Source organism: Sinocyclocheilus grahami, unplaced genomic scaffold (assembly GCF_001515645.1).
Source record: "Sinocyclocheilus grahami isolate Dianchi unplaced genomic scaffold, SAMN03320097.WGS_v1.1 scaffold24.1, whole genome shotgun sequence".
Lineage (NCBI taxonomy): Eukaryota > Metazoa > Chordata > Actinopteri > Cypriniformes > Cyprinidae > Sinocyclocheilus > Sinocyclocheilus grahami.
Window position 1 is genome coordinate 3,066,798 of NW_015505203.1, and position 19,536 is coordinate 3,086,333.

Below are 19,536 nucleotides of genomic sequence, written 5' to 3' on the forward strand. Positions count from 1 at the left end.
AGGAACCAGCCAGAACACCCTAGCAACCATCCAGAACACCCTAGGAACCATCCAGAACACCCTTGCAACCATCCAGAACACCCTAGGAACCATCCAGAACACCCTAGCAACCATCCAGAACACCCTAGGAACCATCCAGAACACCCTAACAACTAGGGCTGCACGATTAATCGAATGTGATTGTCATGCCCATTTTGTTAGTAAAGCCGGTTCTGTAATCAGCAGGAAATCATCATCACGTGCTTTCAGATGGAGCAGAATTTACTACACATAGCCGTAGTTCACTGACAAGTTACGCAAAAAAATCGCAGACGATCATGACAGCTGTTTGAGTAGCTTCTCAGTGACCTACGGTTCTGTGAAGTAAATGCTGCTCCATCTGAAAGCATGTGAAAATACCACATTTAATAACATTTTTACTCCAAACTCACTTCATAACTTCAGTCGAGTGTTTAAATAAATCCTTCTGTGAGATGATGTGGCTTCTTACACAGAATAAGGCACGCAACATATTTCATAGTATTTAAGCAGCGATAAAAGCATTGCATTATAAATATACTTTATTTTAATGAAAATTATAATAATAACAACTCTGATAAACCGTATATTGCTGTAGTCGTGTGTTTATTAGTCACGTTGAATCAATGAAAGCAGTTGAATCTTCTGTTTATTCAGCTGCAGCGATAGGCATTTTCTGGGTTTCTTCTGCGAGGCGTATTTGGAGTTTCAGCGCGAGAGCGCCCTCTGGCCTTTGGATGGAGATTTACTACTGATCACAGAACCGTGGCTTCACTAAAAGATACGCATGACAATCGCAGCTTCTGTCGAATCGCGATTTCGATTCCATTTCGATTTATCGTGCAGCCCTACTAACAACCATCCAGAACACCCTAGCAACGATACAGAACACCCTAGCAACCATCCAGAATACCCGAGGAACCATCCAGAACACCCTAGCAACCATCCAGAACACCCTAGCAACCATACAGAATACCCGAGGAACCATCCAGAACGCCCTAGCAACCATACAGAATACCTGAGGAACCATCCAGAACACCCTAGGAACCATACAGAATACCCGAGGAACCATCCAGAACACCTTAGTAGCCACATAGAAACACTCTGGCAACCACCCAGAACACACTAGCACTGAGGTGGAGAGTTTTGCATGAACAAGAACCAGTCATATTTTCTTCAGAAAATATGAAAATATATGTACATTTCTAGTTAATTACAGATATGAATAAAAAGGAATGAATGAATTATTTATTTAACTTGCCTACAAATATGAATACAAATATGTAAAAATGAATGTATATATCTTGTTCATTAACTTGCCCATGAGAATATATATAAAATGTAAACAATAATTAAATGTAAATATCTAAATATCTAATTGATTAAATTGTCCACAAATATGAATAGAAAATTAGTAATTATTTAACAAATGTAAATATGTTTATATTTATGTTTATTTGACAAAAAAGTAGTGAATACACTCTATTTGTCAAGGCTAACACAATAAAGTTTAAAACAAAACTTGTTTCCATTGTGGTCCTTGATGTAAAGCACAAACTTCACTCCCGGTAACAGGTACACTGGCACTGCATTATAAATACAAAAATTACAATAAAATTCCACATTTACAACAATTTACAGTCACAAATAACCACGTACGTAATACAAATTCAAGAAAACAACCTACTTAAGAACCAACTTTTAGCTTTTAAACTAAAACTAACCATATTCGATTTAATATCCAGAGGTAACTTATTCCACAAAAGTGCCCCAGAATATCTAAAAGACCTACGACCATACATAGTTTTAAAATGACATAATGTGATATCCATGAGACTTTGCCTAGTTTTATAACAATGTTGCTCATTTACCCTAGGAAAAAATACATACAAATATGAAGGAGCTCTGTTATTGATAATCTCATGTACCATTTTTTATTTCATGTGTTCTAGTCTGCTTTCTATACGTACGTAACCAATCAAGACACTTAAAATGGGAAACCTCAACATGTGTAAAACGCCTGAACCCTGAAACTAAACATATCAATTTATTCTGAGATTTTTGTAATTTATCCAACCAACCACGACACAAATCAGACATCCAAGAAATACATGCATATTCGAAATGACATGACACTAAACATGATGCAAGTAATTGTATATTCTGTTTATCAAGAAAACTAACACGTCTGGCGAGAAATGTTGTCCTAGCATTAACCTTACCCAGAACTTTCATAGCCATACTTACACCACCTAAATCATTGTCAAGGACACATCCTATTAGACACATCTATTTCATTAACTTGCCGAAAAAATATGAATAACAAATTGTGGAAATGATTTAGAAATGTAAATATCTAGTTCACTAATCTGCCCACAAATATGAATAAAAAATAAATGTAAATATATAGTCCATTAATTTACCCCCAAATTAATATGTAAAGTTAATTAATAAATGCAAATAGCTAGTTCATTATCTTGCCCATAAATATGAATAACAAATAAGTAATAATTATTTAATAAATACAAATATATAGTTCATTACTTTGCCCACAGACATGAATAAAATAAGTAAACGTTTATTAATAAATGTAAATAACTAATTTACTAGTCCACAGATATTAATAAAAAATAAGGTAATCTATTAATATTTTGTATTAAGATAAATCAAATGAACTACTTAATAAAATGTATTGACGTTTATAAATAAAGTCATTAATTCGCAGTACAGTGGAATCTCTCCAGTGGCAGGACTGAGCTGATGGGATATCAGTGCTGCTAACGGAAGGCCAGCGTCTCGTGAGCGGATGAGTGCAGAGGCTGTCGGCCATCAGCTCGATGCGGACTGACCATGGACCGGTCATCCTAAGATAACTCCCTCCAGGTGCTCAAAGGCTCGGACAAAGAGCCTTTTCAGTCGCCTTTGTGACAGAGAAGAGGGCTCTGTTGCAAAATATACTGGATAAAAGCGAAGCAAACACAGGCAGATATGGTAATATTCTCCCACAGCGACTGGGACCAGGTTCGATAAGGTCCAGCTTTGTTTTTGAGAGATAAAAACCAGCCAATTAGTCCAGCTAAGCGTGAACAAGGCAGATTTGAGCTAGCCGAAGAACAGCGGGCCGATTTAAAGCAGCACTATGTAACTTTTGGCGCTCTAGCGGTTAATAAACAGAACTGCACACATCCCGCGGAAGAACCTTCCTACCGGAGCTACTTCTCTAAGTTTATGTCTTTTAGCGATTCACGCAGGTATGTGTTACTCCGCAGCGGTGACGACCCGACCAGACTACAATAGTCCAAATATAAGTACTTATTATAAGCAGTGTTGGGGAAAGTTACTTTTAAAAGTAATGCATTACAATATTGCGTTACTCCATAAAAAAGTAACTAATTACGTTACTTAGTTACTTTTTTATGGAAAGTAATGTTACGTTACTTTTGCGTTACTTTTTAAATCTGGACAGGGCTTGCTTGTTTGATTTTAAAATAACAAAAGTTCTATTTTCGGCAAATATAAAAGCCTTTTCACAAGAAAAGTGAAATGAATAAGCCTCAGGCTGAAGGGAAAGTAAATTTACGTCTGTACAGTAGAATGCAGAAGAAGACATTTCAACACACTTCAGCAGTAAACAAAGACACACAAATGTTTGTCTAGAGTAATTTTTGCTTATTAGTATGGTTGAACTGGATCATCGAAGGTCAGAAGCAAAGACATTGGTTAATAGAATGGGATTAAATACATAAAGTATATTTGTGTTGTTTAACATTTAATTATCGCAGGTTTGCGTCATATTCTGAGTTGCATTATTTTTATTCATTTTGAGGAATACTGAATCTGTGTTTTTTGTGTGTGTGAGTGAGATGAATTAATGCATATTCATATTTATTTTGAACTACAGTAACATCTGATTTCTCTCAACATGGGGACAGGAGAGCTGTCAATCAATAAAGTGAAAAAAAACAAAAAACTTGCGTTACTTATTTGAAAAAGTAACTCAGATATTCTCTCGTAAATTAAAAAGTAATGCGTTACTTTACTAGTTACTTGAAAAAAAGTAATCTGATTACGTAACTTGCGTTACTTGTAATATATTACCCCCAACACTGATTATAAGTGTACCGTAGTGATTCGGAATTAGACAAAATAAACGCGGTTTGGAAGATGAATTCATGATGTACTCGCTCATTATATACATTTTGCAAATTTTGAACACAGAAAAAGTTACAAAGTGCTGCTTTTAAGGATTGGTTGTCTTTTCATACGAATATGTTAGTCATTATTTTGTTACACTTTTTCACATCTCCAAAAAGCATGTTAGGAAAAGCATGTCATTGACTCTCATGTACGTTGCTAATGGATATTACACATATACACAATGGAAAATAAGATCCAAAAAAAACACAAGGTTAAAGCTCATCATGCAGTAAAATTATGTTTTCTAGAATAGATGATTGTGTGACGCTTATGTAGGTTTCATCCACGAGATGACAAGATCGCGGTCAGGACTCGCAAACCTGGTCTGACCAATCACAAAAACACGAGACCTCGCCATTAGTCACCAAGGAACAACGCAAGTCTTCCAGCATTCAGTCATCGAGTGTATTTGTGTTAAAGCTGTTGCTACCGAGCTGTTTTTCAAACGCCGCTGCTCTGTTTCCACGCGTCAGATTATTATGTACTATGCATACAATTATATTATTTGCCGAACCACATTGAATGTGATACAGCCATAAAATACGCATGAGACTATTAAAAATATCACTTACTCAGGGTCATTTAGGCCTGATTATATACAAACCGAGTTTCACGTTTCTTTTGTCATAACATTTTAGCAAAGTAATGAGGCAGGGTTTTTTTTTAACTAGACACAATTGACTGGGTGTCTATAGAAACATGTTTGCAGTGAGTGTTTATATGAAAATGTTCACAGAAGAAAGGAAGAAGGAATGAGTAGAACCAAAAAAGAGAAAATTCATCATTTACTCAGCCATGTGTCTTTCATTTTGTGTTTCTCACAAAAAAAAACAAAAAAAAACCCAGAAGCAATACGAGTTTGGAACGGCATGAGGGTGAGAAAATGATGACTATTTTAAAGGAATAGTTCACCAAAAAATGAAAATTTGCTGTAAATGTTCTCACCCTCAGGACATCCAATATGTAGATGAGTTTGTTTCTTCATCAGAACAGATTTGGAGAAATGAAGCATCACCAAACTTGCTCAGCAATGGATGCTCTGCAGTGAATGGGTGCCGTCAGAATGAGAGTCCAAACAGCTGATAAAAACGTCACAATAATCCACAAGTAATCCACACCACTCCAGTCCAGCAATTAACATCTTGTGAAGTGAAAAGCTGTGTGTTTGTAAGAAACTAATCCATCATTAAGACGTTTTAACTTTATATTACAGCCCTTTAACCATAATATTGCTTCCTCCAGTGAAAAAATCATCTTGTCTGAATCAGGAGAGAAATATGCACAAACACCGTTTACAAGCCAAAACAATTCTAAACAAATATGAGGGTGGATTTTGATGTGAGCGACAACAGGGAATGGACTTTTTCACTGGAGGAAGTGTTATTATGGATTATGGACTCAGTTTTGGCCAGAAGTGATGGTTTAAAGTTAAAACATCTTAATGATGGATTAGTTTCTTACAAACACACAGCTTTTCACTTCACAAGATGTTAACTGATGGACTGGAGTGGTGTGGATTACTTGTGGATTATTGTGATGTTTTTATCAGCTGTTTGGACTCTCATTCTGACGGCACCCATTCACTGCAGAGCATCCATTGGTGAGCAAGTGATGTAACAATAAATGTATTTTTCAGCAAATTGTAAACACTGTAAAAAAAAAATAACACTGTAAAAAAAAAATCCAAAGTTGTAAATAAATATTATTGGAGTACGAGAAAATACTATTTCACAGTTGTTTCCTTCAGTGTGTTAATTGCCATTTAGTTGCAGTTATTTGTGAAATATACTAGCAATTTCTGAGTGAAAGTTATCAGTGTAATTTCAGGATTCAGGATCTGCTCCCAGGCTTTGACGGGCCTCTTTGGCTCCCTGTGCCTGCTGTCACGTCTGCTCTCTGAAGTCGACTCGGACTCTCCTCTCCTGCAGCAGGTTTGCTCCATCACTGCTCCAGTGAGAGAGCGCTTTGTGTTTAAGATCAGAGCAATTTGCAAGCTTATTGAGGAAAACTGTCTCACAAAAGAACTTTAGATATAGCGTCTGTCATCGCTGGTTTTCTCCGGTTGGGGCTCGCGTTTCATACTTGATGAAATGATCTGGTTGTGGACAGTTTTGTGAAATTGCAGCATTAGCTTCTCTCTCACTTTTTTTTCTTTTCGTTACTGCAATGCGGCAGCAAAAGATATTATGACAAATTGCAACAATCAATTGCTATTGTGATCCTTTTTTTTTTAAAGATTATATATCTACATTTTTATTAATTTATCTACATTTCCTACATTTTGGAGTCAATGATATATTTTTTTATGTTTTTGTAATAAGTCTTCTGTGCTCACTAAGGCTGCTTCCATTTGATACAGTAAATACAGTAAAAACATTATTATTTTTTATTACCTTGAAAGTATATTAAATTGTAATTTATTTCTTTGATGCAAAGCTGAATTGTCAACAGCCATTACTCAAGTCTTCCAGACATTCTCCAATTCATGTTAATTTCTCAATTTTCAACTTTCCCTTTAGTTATGCTGATATTGTACTTTGTTTATAAAAATATATATAATTTCTCAAGGCCAAATTACAAGAACACGTTCCCAGATTTCCTGGCACCCAAAGTAGCGGCTTTGTTCAGGCACAGATGACGAGGTCAGTAAAGTCAAGAGACACGGCAAACGACAGCATAACTCTAGCGCAGGAACGGGAATCATAAGGAATTTAACAATTCTGGTTATGATTCTAATTCCTGAACTATGAAGTATAATTGTTCCTACTGTAACTATAAAATTGCAAACATTCAACTATTATTAACTGGAACCAAACATCATGAAAATAAAATTAAAACTGCATTTTATTAATTGTTTTTTCATTTTTAAAATCTAATTCAAATGACAAATTTAAAGCTCAAATCCCAACCAATGTTTTTTTTTATATAATTAGCTTAAAAACAAACAAAAAATGTAAATTTAAATAAAATTGAAATAAAACTAAAATAGTATTGTATTTATTTTTTTTAATTAAATTAAAATGACAAAAATCCCAACCAGTGTTAAAAACAACAACAAACATGTTAGTTTAAATAAAAAATAAAATAAAAAATAAAAAAATGAAATAAAAGTGAATAGAAATGTATTAAATTAAATATTAATAATTCATATTAATAATAAATTAATATTACAGGTTTAAACAATATACTAAACAGTAATGTAAAAAAAAACAACTACTAAAAATGACAAAAGAACATTTACACTGACATTAAAACATCTAAAAAATATAAAAATAAAAGCTAGTTTAAAATTTGAATAAAAACTATAATAGTATATGAATACAGCTAAAATAACACTGTCCCAAACCACAGACTTGACTCTAGAGGTCAAGAGGTCAAGCTCATTGTTTCCTTTTTGACAGATTCTGCTAACATTCCTCATTTAGATAATGATAAAAGTCAGATTTTAGCCAGTCATACTAATCAACAGGCATCGTCATTGCAGTCTGATTTGTGGTTTGGTCTTAAAGCGAGGTCATCAGAGCGACGGCTGCTGCGCTAGATAATGTGTCGCGGGGGAGCCGGGGAACTGAGCCGCATTGTGTCTACATGCAGGGCTCCTTGTCAAAAGCGCTGTTCTGATGTAGAAGATTGAATGACCGAACACTGTTTACATCTCACTTTTGGCCTCGCAAAGCTAGTAAGCGAGCGAAGGACTTCTCGGCCACGACGTCAATGTTAGCTATTGTTCTGCGACTGAAGCGTGTCAATGCGTTTGCGGCGACGAGGACTTCAATTATTCCCCCAAGCGAAATGAACAGGCATCTGACAGATGAAACTGCTTATTAAAGAGTAGGAAATAAACATTGAAAGGACTGCGGTTATGGCTGATGAAACCCAAGCTCGGTTTGGGGTTTTTTAATAAGACATGCAGGCGATTCGCTCTGTGGTCGAACTACTGTACATCATCTCCACAGGTTCAGACCGCAGCTTTACATTTATGCTATTAATAGAAGAGATAAAAACATGTTTGAGCTAGCATCACGCTACAGGTCACTGAAGAAGCATCATTATGTAATCATGTGAATTAATCAACACTTGTTTTACATAATAATGATAATAGGTGCATTAAATCTGGATTCAGTACAAGTGAAACTCAATCCACAGCACTTATAATGTTGATTATATTGCACAATGTTAATCTTTCGACTCGCAATCTTTTCTATGAACTTGTTCTCTATTAATCAGTACAGGTTTTGCGTTTATGCACTTCAGTTTTTGAGTAAATTTTGAATTAAATATTGACAGAAATTATCCACAAAAAATGCTTTTTTCCACTCAAAAACAAAATTACAGCTCAAAATTCACAAAATTAGACAGCTCAAATATTTGACTAATAATGTAAAATGATAAATAAAAATAATAAATCATGCAAAATGTTACCAGAAAAAAAATATGAAGGTACTTTTATAAAATTATAAGCTTTTATCAAATTAATTTTTTTAATCTTTCAAAAAATGGGTCCCATTCACTTCTCTCTTTTTTTAAGGAAAATGAGGGACTAGTCAAAACTATTTTTGCGTGTGTGTGTTAATCAATATTATACTACAAATGCTGTTGAATTGAGTTTAAAAGTATTGAACCCAGATTATCCAAACACAATAGGCTGTCTATTTATTTTTAACAGTAATGAATAAACGCTTCATGACAGACCTACCATGAACTCTGAGCTTGTTTAGGGATGAGATCTGCTTCTGTAGAAACGAGAACATGTCAAAGTCAAATTCTCAGTGAAAAACTGTAGCTTTAAATCAGATCCACCAATCAGAGAATCTGCTGTTACCATGGAAACCGTGGAATGCATCATAAGAACTCAATTTTATTTTGCAATGTTTCATGTTTACTTTAGAGTTCTATGCGTTCCAAGGTTTCCACGGTAACAGTGGATTCTCTGAATAAGCTACGTTCTAATCTCATTAAACGTAATACAATTTTGCAATAACCTTCAAATGCATTGAGTTTTATATATATAATAAGTCAATTGTACCATTGTTTTACACTCGATGTCATCATTCGCAAGGCTTCATGGGATGTTCATTGCCTCATAAAAGTTTTTGGAAAACTCTTAATCAATGTTTGTAATGTCGTGATTGAGCGATTGGTGCAGCCTGTAGAGAAAACGAATGGGAAAATATTTCTGGAATCAAGGGCGATGAAAATGACGAAACACTTGTAAGTTTGCGTTTTATCTGACCCAATTATTCCACTGCTGCTCTCCAACAGAAAACCCACCGGACCTCTTTTTTGGATGGCCTTTTTTTCTGAATGTGTGAGAAACCTGAAGCATCAGTGTTGGGCTGGAGCTCTCTGCATGAGCGCCTGACCCGGCTCGCTGCTTTCTGGATCTGGCCCCGTCAGCCTCTCCAGCTTTTTATTGAATACTGATCAAATTATGGTGTCACCTGATATTTTGTCAGCACGTCCAGTGGGACTAAACAAAACGGTGTTCGCCGAGGACGAGAAAACAAGGCATAAGCGCAATGGCACACCAGCTCATGGGAAACCTTCGCCGGAGCTCGACGTGGGACGCGTTCCAATGGGGAATCATGATCATTTGCAAATCAAATGCTTTTAATGTCTGGCGCACAAGTGACAGAGTCAGGTTTAAGAATGGAAGCCCTTAAACTGAAACACATGCACTGAGGAGCACGTTAACCTTGATGAGCTAAACGCTAAGCGAGAGGCCTGCGAGTTCTGACATAAACCATATATCATGCCTTCGCCGGAGCTCGACGTGGGACGCGTTCCAATGGGGAATCATGATCATTTGCAAATCAAATGCTTTTAATGTCTGGCGCACAAGTGACAGAGTCAGGTTTAAGAATGGAAGCCCTTAAACTGAAACACATGCACTGAGGAGCACGTTAACCTTGATGAGCTAAACGCTAAGCGAGAGGCCTTCGAGTTCTGACATAAACCATATATCATGTATATATATATATATATATATATGTATATGTATATATATCATGTGACATAACATACATATATTTCACAAAAAGATTTCACAAAAGCCCCCAAACGAAATATATTAAAAGCCATAACATTATTGTGTCATATGAGAGAAAAAACATCAGTAAATATGATTAAACGTATAATAAAAAGTTTATCTTATGAAAAATAGTCATAACCACATGATATGCTGACTAATTAATTAAAATGAATCAGATATCAACATTTCCCCTCAAAACCCACCAAACAAGAGCCGATCAAAAAGGATTCAAAATAATTAATAAAAAATAATTTTAATTAATAAAAAAATGTGCCCCCCCCCCGGACTAGTATCTGTTTTCTTCATAATAATAGCATAACGAAATACATTTGGCAAACAATCCAGTGTATCTGCCCTTCTGTTTTGGAAAGCGTCAAATGATTTTACAATGCATTTTTGCAGCGGGGAGCAAAGTAGCCAATCACAGACATGTTTGTTGATTTCTACAACGCAATGGCCAATCAGATGCGTTTAGGTTGGAGTCCACGCATTCACCGCTTTTTGTCCGGTGCCGACTTCTATCATGCTCGTAAACTTCATTAAAAAAAAAGTTTAATTGTGTGGTCACATTCATTGGTTAAAACGGAACTTTGTGAGATCGTGATGAATGAGTGACCATTTTTAATAAATTTAAAGTGAGCGCTCTTTCCATGCTGTGTACGATAATATATTCAGAATTTAAATAAAACGTGTGTTTTTCATGCTTGACAAGCCGCCACATATGACACAGAGATAGCTCACTACTACATATAGGAAAAGATAATAGCCTAATTTCAGAAGCACAAAGTGATGTGATTCTGCAACCGAGCCTGGTCCAATCGCAGGATTTAGGCAAGGAAACGGTTATTAATTATTTGTATTGGCTGCCATGCCAAATCATGCACCTGCTTGCTTTTCTGTTTAATTTAAGTGTTTTTGTGAACGTATATGCTTTAATAACAAATAATTGTAACATTTTACAATAAGGTTCAATTAGTTAATGTTAGTGAATGTATTAAAGTGCATTAAAGAGTTAATTATTGTAAAGTGTTACCCAAATAATGTATTTTGAGCGTTCATTTGAAACTAAGCGCATCCCCCAACCCAATACCCCTCCACCCCTCCCCCAACGCCGATTCGGCCCCCCCAAGAAATATAAAAGCCCCCCCAAGTCGTGCATCCTGGCGCCAGGCCTGCATACAGTACTTTTCTTGGGAATCAATCCCTTGGTCTTTTTTATCATCTGATCTATAGAAAACACTTCATGGACATTAGTACACAGAGTGGCTTTAGAAGACAATGTACAGTTGTTTCATTTTCATATCACTGAAAATACCTCTTTGACTGACCTTGCTCTCCACAGCGGTTCATTTCCCCAAAACATGCCAGCGGTTCTTCAGGCTTGAATTGCTCTGCTGGGAGGACAGTCGAGTTGTCATGATTAATTGCATCATTTTTTTCTTTGGAATTAATCACTCTAAATTAACAATACTCTACTGATAGCACTAAAATAAATACAAAATGTACAAACTCCATATGCGTCATAACCCCCCCCCCCCCAATTCAGGAGAGAGGCTGCTTAGACCAGCCAAAGGAGGTTAACTGAGGTAACTAGTCCCAGGCCAGCCAAGCTCTCTTTTTTATCTCTGAGACCAGCTTAAACCATCTGATCAGTACAAACGTTCATTGGGAATCAGTCTCACACTGAATGGACATTACAAAAAAAGTGGCTTAGAAGACAGTATATAATGAGTGCATCTCTTATCTACTGATATCAGCGATACAATCACTAGCGGCATTATGCAAAACCAAGAGCACTAGACTAGTTAGCATGAAAACAAGCACTAACAGTGCATCTGTTCACAGACTCTATGTCTAAAATCTGTATCATCACATTATGAGTCACTCATATGAGCAGCGGGAGACGAAACAATATCAGAGGCAATAAAAGACAGCAGCGTTTGAGCGAATGATACTCAAGCGTTCACGTTCTCAATGGCATGCTGGATTATCAGTGTGACTCTGAATGTGACTCATCATTGTCATCCGTATGACATATGCTCATACTTCATATGTAATGTTAGATTTTTTTTTCTGGGTCTTCTGCTAAAGATAACATGAGGCCTGCACTGCCTGTTAGCTTATGTTTGACTGTGGGGTTTTCCACTGGATCAAAGAGCCAGTACTATTAAAATGGGACAAGGGTCTTTAAATCAACCTTGCATTTTCTCCTGAACCCAAAATTAAGAAACCAAGTTCATTCTACACAGAATTAAAAGGGAGTCTGCATTTCAAACAGACAACAAAAGCCTTATTGAAGCTCTAAATCTATGCATAATATGAAAACGCGAAATGGCTAAATGTTTCTTGTCTCGTCACATTCAGTTATGAACTACACGAATCACGTATGATTCAGCCTATATATTTTCTATTCAAAACAGCAATATTTGACAAAAGGTCAAGTAGTCTGTATCACAGGATATTCCCAGCTAACAGGGAATGATCTCAGAACTTTGGCCAATGGTTTGTGAAGGTTCTCTCAAAGTTATGAACAAACGCTCTTCCAGTAACATTAATAGAACATTCGTTCAATGTTATCTGTGGCCTGTTGCATGAAGCTAGATGAACAAACTCTGAGTTTCAGAGTTAGGTTTAGAGTTGACAAAACCAAATAAAATCCAGCCTGGTTTAGATCAGGTTCAGCGTGCTCACAAAGCTTGATATAAACTTTCTCTGTCAACTCAGGGTTGATCCAGAGTTTGTGATTAACTCTGGAGCGTGCACCTGAAAGTGTGACACGTGCAGCAAACAAGCCAATCACACGGAACGTGGAGAGCGTCAGTTTGATTCACTTCTCACGAGAGTCATTTATGAAATAAATGTCATTATTAAAAATATAATTATTTTAAATGCATTTACAAGGCAGGAATAAACTGCTGTTGCAGCAAACGTTTGAGAAGGCAGCAGAAAGAAAATATCTGACTATGCAAAAGAATCAGCTGAATTGAATAGTTTACTTTATATACTTTCACAAAGAACTATTGTTTAGTCATTTTAAAAGCTTTATTTATTGAAACTTATTTATAGGCAATGTATATATTTAAATGAATTCAAATGCAAATATAATATTAATTGCCAGCTCATGTAATATTTTTTAAATATATAATTATGAATAATTATAATTCATATGATATAAATATAATTAAAAAAATTAGCAGCAAAAGGCAATTTCGTCTCTAAAATTCTTCTACTCTAAACTGCTTTAATTTAAATCGAGCGAAATGGGGGAGTGGCTTAATTGCATCATATATATATATATATATATGTCACTTTGCTCACAGCTGATTGGTCCAGTTTGGGTTTGCAATCTCTAACCCAGAATAAAACCTGCTCTGGAGCAGGGTACCATGGCGACGAAACCGCTCAAAACCAACCCACCTTCTTGAGCTCGAAAACTCAGAGTTTGCTAAAACTAAATGCAAAATTTTCTGCGTAAAAACACAAACCGGCTTTGTGCTACAGGCAACTAACTGGTCTTTAACAATGTTCTCAAAACATTAGCACAAAAACGATATTTATACATCATTCATGGACTGTTTATTTCTAGAACATTTTAGCTGGACGTTTGTCTAACATGTTTTAAATGTTACTAATACAAAATGATATGATAGAATGTTCCCTTATAGCATTCGCATAACCAAAGTTTTAAAACATTTAAAAACTGTACGTTTTTAACGTTCAGAGAACATTAAGAAATAACATGGAAATGTTACCAAAATTTTCTTAGAACATATTTTTGTTAGCTAGGTAACGACTTTATAGAGAGAGATGTTCAGCTAAAACATTTCAGAAAAAAACGTCCCATGAACCATGTTCAGAGAACAGTTAAAATGAACATTTAAAAAAAAAAAAAGGACGATATGAAAGTTCCGAAAACATTCAAAAGTAACATTCCCATAATGTTTGCAAAATGATAAAAATAAAAAAAATGGAATGTTCCTTTAATGTTCACATAACCAAATCGAGAAAAAGGCCATTCTGGGCATTCAGAAATAACTTTCTCATAACTTAATGGGAGCATTAAGCAAAACGTTCTCAGAACACATTTTTCTTTCAAAAGTAACATTCCCACAATATTCAAAATGATAATATGGAATGTTCCTTTAACGTTTGCATAACCATGAAAAAACGTTCAGAGAACATTCAGAAATTACGTTTTCATAACTGAAACGTTAGCAAAACGTTCTTAGAACATATTTTGTTAGCTGGGTTACTGTTAGTCGTTTAACATTTAATTTCAGGTGTTAGATATGAAATGTTTAGCGACTTTTATCTGAGCTCACAATTTGATAAAAATAAAAAAAATGGAATGTTCCTTTAATGTTCACATAACCAAATCGAGAAAAAGGCCATTCTGGGCATTCAGAAATAACTTTCTCATAACTTAATGGGAGCATTAAGCAAAACGTTCTCAGAACACATTTTTCTTTCAAAAGTAACATTCCCACAATATTCTAAATGATAATATGGAATGTTCCTTTAACGTTTGCATAACCATGAAAAAACGTTCAGAGAACATTCACAAATTACGTTTTCATAACTGAAACGTTAGCAAAACGTTCTTAGAACATATTTTGTTAGCTGGGTTACTGTTAGTCGTTTAACATTTAATTTCAGGTGTTAGATATGAAATGTTTAGCGACTTTTATCTGAGCTCACAATTTCACAGTTAAAAACTGAAGCGACGTCACGTGGAATTAATGGTTCATTATTTTTGCAACGTAGGCTGTGTGTTCATATCATATTTGTCTGAAAAACACATTTTACCAGAGGCCTTTAGGTCAATAAGGTCTTTAAGATCATGAGAAACACGTTCAGTCGACTGTGACTGTAATGTTTTTCATTTAATCTCATTACAGTCGATTCCCGCGCATTGTGTCTGTTATTAAGACTTCACATCTGCTGCCCCATGATGGCGGCCCCCTCTCCCTCTGTTAATGAGAGACGACCTTCTATAGTCTCTTTCCCCCGATGCACCTGTAGCTGCTCTTAAAACGAGGGGCTTTACATTACACCGGTGCGAGAGCACAAAGGCCGACAGTCTCGAGCTCTCCGGTCGCGGGCTTTTATTCCCGCGGTCTAGAGGGAGGGAGCGACTCTCTTCTGGCCTTTCACTCCGTTCTGCACCGCCACGTCCCGCATGAGCCCCAGTCTAGGCTTTCACCAGCTAAATGAAGACCTGACCCGGTACCGGAACAGGCGAGTGGAGGAATACGAGCGGATAAAAAACGACTGTGCTTCCGCGCGCCGTGACGGAAGCGTGACCCAGCGGTGTGTGGCACATCCCGGTGCTGCACTGCCGTGAGAGCGAGTGTGTGACAGCAAGAGACACTGGGACAAATGGACGTACAAACTATAGGCTATATATGTGTTTGTGTGTGTGTCTCATTTTGTAAACTCAACTAGTACAGATATTGAGAATGAGACAGATGCCAAATAAAAAAAATTTAAAAAGTAAAATATTTACACATTTTAAAATATTTTTTTAATAGCTACTTTTACAATTGTAAATACATTTCCCCCCCCAGTTTCACAAACAAGGCTTAAGGCTAGTCCCAGACTAAAATGCATGTTTTAGCAATCTCTATACTGAAAATAACTTGCACTGACATATCGTAAATTATGTCAGTGCCATTGTTTTGTCTCAAGATGCGCACCTGTAATGTTTATTCCTAAGGCATTTTTATAAAAGCTGCTTAAATATCCTAATTTAACTAACGCCTAGTCCTGGCTTAAACTAAGCTATTAAAACTAATAATTTTTTTCAATTTTTAATATATATATATATATATTTTTTTTATTATTATTATTAAATAAAAATGTATTATTAAAGTGTACTTATTTATAATTAAATTAAAACAAACATTTAAATAAATTGCAATGTTTACAATTTGGGTTGAATTTCAGAATTACTGTAAATTGTAAAATGATCAAATCTAGATGTGTGTAATAGCTAAAGAAAAAAATACAATAGAAAATACAATACAATGAAATAAAAAAATACAATTAATAAAAATATATATAGAAGTGTGTACACTTGCTTATTCATTAGGCTATTACTTTAGTTTAGTTTATTACTTTTTATAATGTTAAAAATCACTTTTGCAAATATTGTTAATCTATGTTAGTTGATTTCGATTTATTGTTTGTCATTTCTAAATAAAACTGACACCTTTGTCAGCCTTTTGTAAAACATACGGTTTTAAACTAGGCTGGTTTCAAAGTTAATAAAGATTATTCAGACAAAAATGCTTATCATAAAAATAATCATCATCAATAAGCTGTTGATCATGATTATTTTCTTTAATTTAGGCTACCTAATACTGAATTTGTGATTTTTAAACACACACACACACAAAAAAAAATTTGCACAAAAACTCCAGCTCTGCTTGCATATATTCTAAAGATGGGAACAAGAAAATAGAAACATGGAACAGGCTTGAACAGGCTGATTTTATCAAACATTATTTTATTTATTTATGTTGCAGTAATTAATAACAAGACAGTTATATCTATACATTTTCTGTGATCCTTGGACGAGTTACACAAAGTTTCATGCTCAGATCACTAACCCTAAATATGAACAATTTGTGACCCTGGAGCACAAAACCAGTCATAAGGGTCAATTTTTTGAAATTGAGATTTATACATCATCTGAAAGCTGAATAAATAAGCATTGATATGGTTTGTTATGATAGGACAATATTTGGCCGAGATACAACTATTTGAAAATCTGAAAAAATCTAAATATTGAGAAAATCACCTTTAAATTTGTCCAAATGAAGTTCTTAGCAATGCATATTACTAATCAAAAATTACGTTTTGATATATTTACAGTAGGAAATGTACAAAATATCTTCATGGATTGTGGTCTTTACTTAATACCCTAATGATTTTTGGCATAAAAGAAAAATCAATAATTTTGACCCATACAATGTATTTTTGTCTATTGCTACAAATATACCCCAGCGACTTAAGACTGGTTTTGTGCTCCAGGGTCACATATAATAGTGATGTCAACATTAGCAGAAATGTCACTATTATAGACTTGACACATCAGAAAAAAAGCCTAATGAGCTTTACAGTAATCGCCTCTTCCCACACACTTAGCGATAACCGTGATTTAAGACACATAAAGCCCTGTTGAGTGTGCTTTGCATATTTCCTTGTGTGGCCTCCTGTCTGCTACCGCTAATCAGTTCCTGACAGCCCACGCATTCAAATGGATCTGTCCTCTTCCGCACAGATATATGCCCACAGACAGGAAGTTTCCCTAAACCTGCGGCCCTAGCTCAAGGAAGAGCTGTTTCCAGCGCGGCCGAGGACACCATCCATCCAGCAGGACCACCAACAATAGCCGCATTGTTCCGCGTGTCTGCAAGGAAACACAGCCTACAGAGAGATGCCATTGTTTTGTGTAATGTTACCTGTGATTCGATAAATGATAGCGGCCCGTGTTTTTGTGGTAGGAATGTGCAAATATATCACTGCTGGTTTCTGGCACGGGCTTGGCTCAAGAGAAGCAGGAAAGCAGAAACCTTTTTATTTAAGAACAGCATTCCTGGCAAAGAGAGAGAGAGAGAGAGAGAGAGAGAGAGAGCTGTTCTCAGGCAAACAATACATTGGGATCTCTGGAAGAAGCTGCGATACGCTGCCAGGCGTTGTCATTGAAGGTGCCTGCAGCCGGATTGAGATAACACGGCACGGGATGAGCTTTCCTCTCAAGCGGCGCCAGAGCTTTGGTTTGGTTTTTTTGGTTTTGGTATATTTACAAAACAGTGAGATATGAGCCTGAGATCACGGGGAAACCTGAAGCCATGCATCACACAAGCTTCCCACACCTTAACATCAGTGCAGCTTCCTTTGTGATTGCTGGAGTAGGGTTTTAAAAACTGAGCATCAACATTTATGCTTGCTAGAGAAATTGACAGGACTTTGTAAAGATTGTATTAATTACCAGAATATTTCCAGGCTTGGAAAACACAATTATAACAAATTTCATAACTGGGAACCCCAATCAATTTGGAGCTATTTTATCTTATCATCAAGTGACTGATTTATCAATAAAAAATGCTAAATTAATAAATTCATGCATCATGAATAAATGTTATAAATACGCTCTATTATAATAAAGTAATAACCGTTGATTAAAAGAGAAAGTAATTTCGACCTGTTCCTCAGTTTGTAAAAGCTATAAATAAATAAATGAATAAATATAAATACAAATATAAATAAATATACTATACTATAATAAAATAATAACAAAAAAACAAACAAACATATAAATTACTATAGTAATTTTTTATATGTTTGATAATCAGTTATTTATAATAAAATAAATAACGGATTACGAACAGAAATAAATGTGCACCTTTTCATCAGTTTATAAAAGCATAAATAAATAAAAACAAATGAAAGAAAAATGAAAGTCATTCTAAATGCAGAAATGTGATTTCATATCAATTAGATGGTGCAATACGTTTTTAATATGGATGAACTGATAATGCAGGTGGTGTTTGTTTTGGAAGATAAATTAATGTTGCACTAACAAAGGAAAAAAATGTATATATACAGTGGGTACGGAAAGTATTCAGACCCCCTTAAATTTTTCACTCTTTGTTATATTGCAGCCATTTGCTAAAATCATTTAAGTTAATTTTTTTTCCTCAATGTACACACAGCACCCCATATTGACAGAAAAACACAGAATTGTTGACATTTTTGCAGATTTATTAAAAAAGAAAAACTGAAATATCACATGGTCCTAAGTATTCAGACCCTTTGCTCAGTATTTAGTAGAAGCACCCTTTTGATCTGATACAGCCATGAGTCTTTTTGGGAAAGATGCAACAAGTTTTTCACACCTGGATTTGGGGATCCTCTGCCATTCCTCCTTGCAGATCCTCTCCAGTTCTGTCAGGTTGGATGGTAAACGTTGGTGGACAGCCATTTTTAGGTCTCTCCAGAGATGCTCAATTGGGTTTAAGTCACGGCTCTGGCTGGGCCATTCAAGAACAGTCACAGAGTTGTTGTGAAGCCACTCCTTCATTATTTTAGCTGTGTGCTTAGGGTCATTGTCTTGTTGGAAGGTAAACCTTCGGCCCAGTATGAGGTCCTGAGCACTCTGGAGAAGGTTTTCGTCCAGGATATCCCGGTACTTGGCCGCATTCATCTTTCCCTCAATTGCAACCAGTCGTCCTGTCCCTGCAGCTGAAAAACACCCCCACAGCAGGATGCTGCCACCACCATGC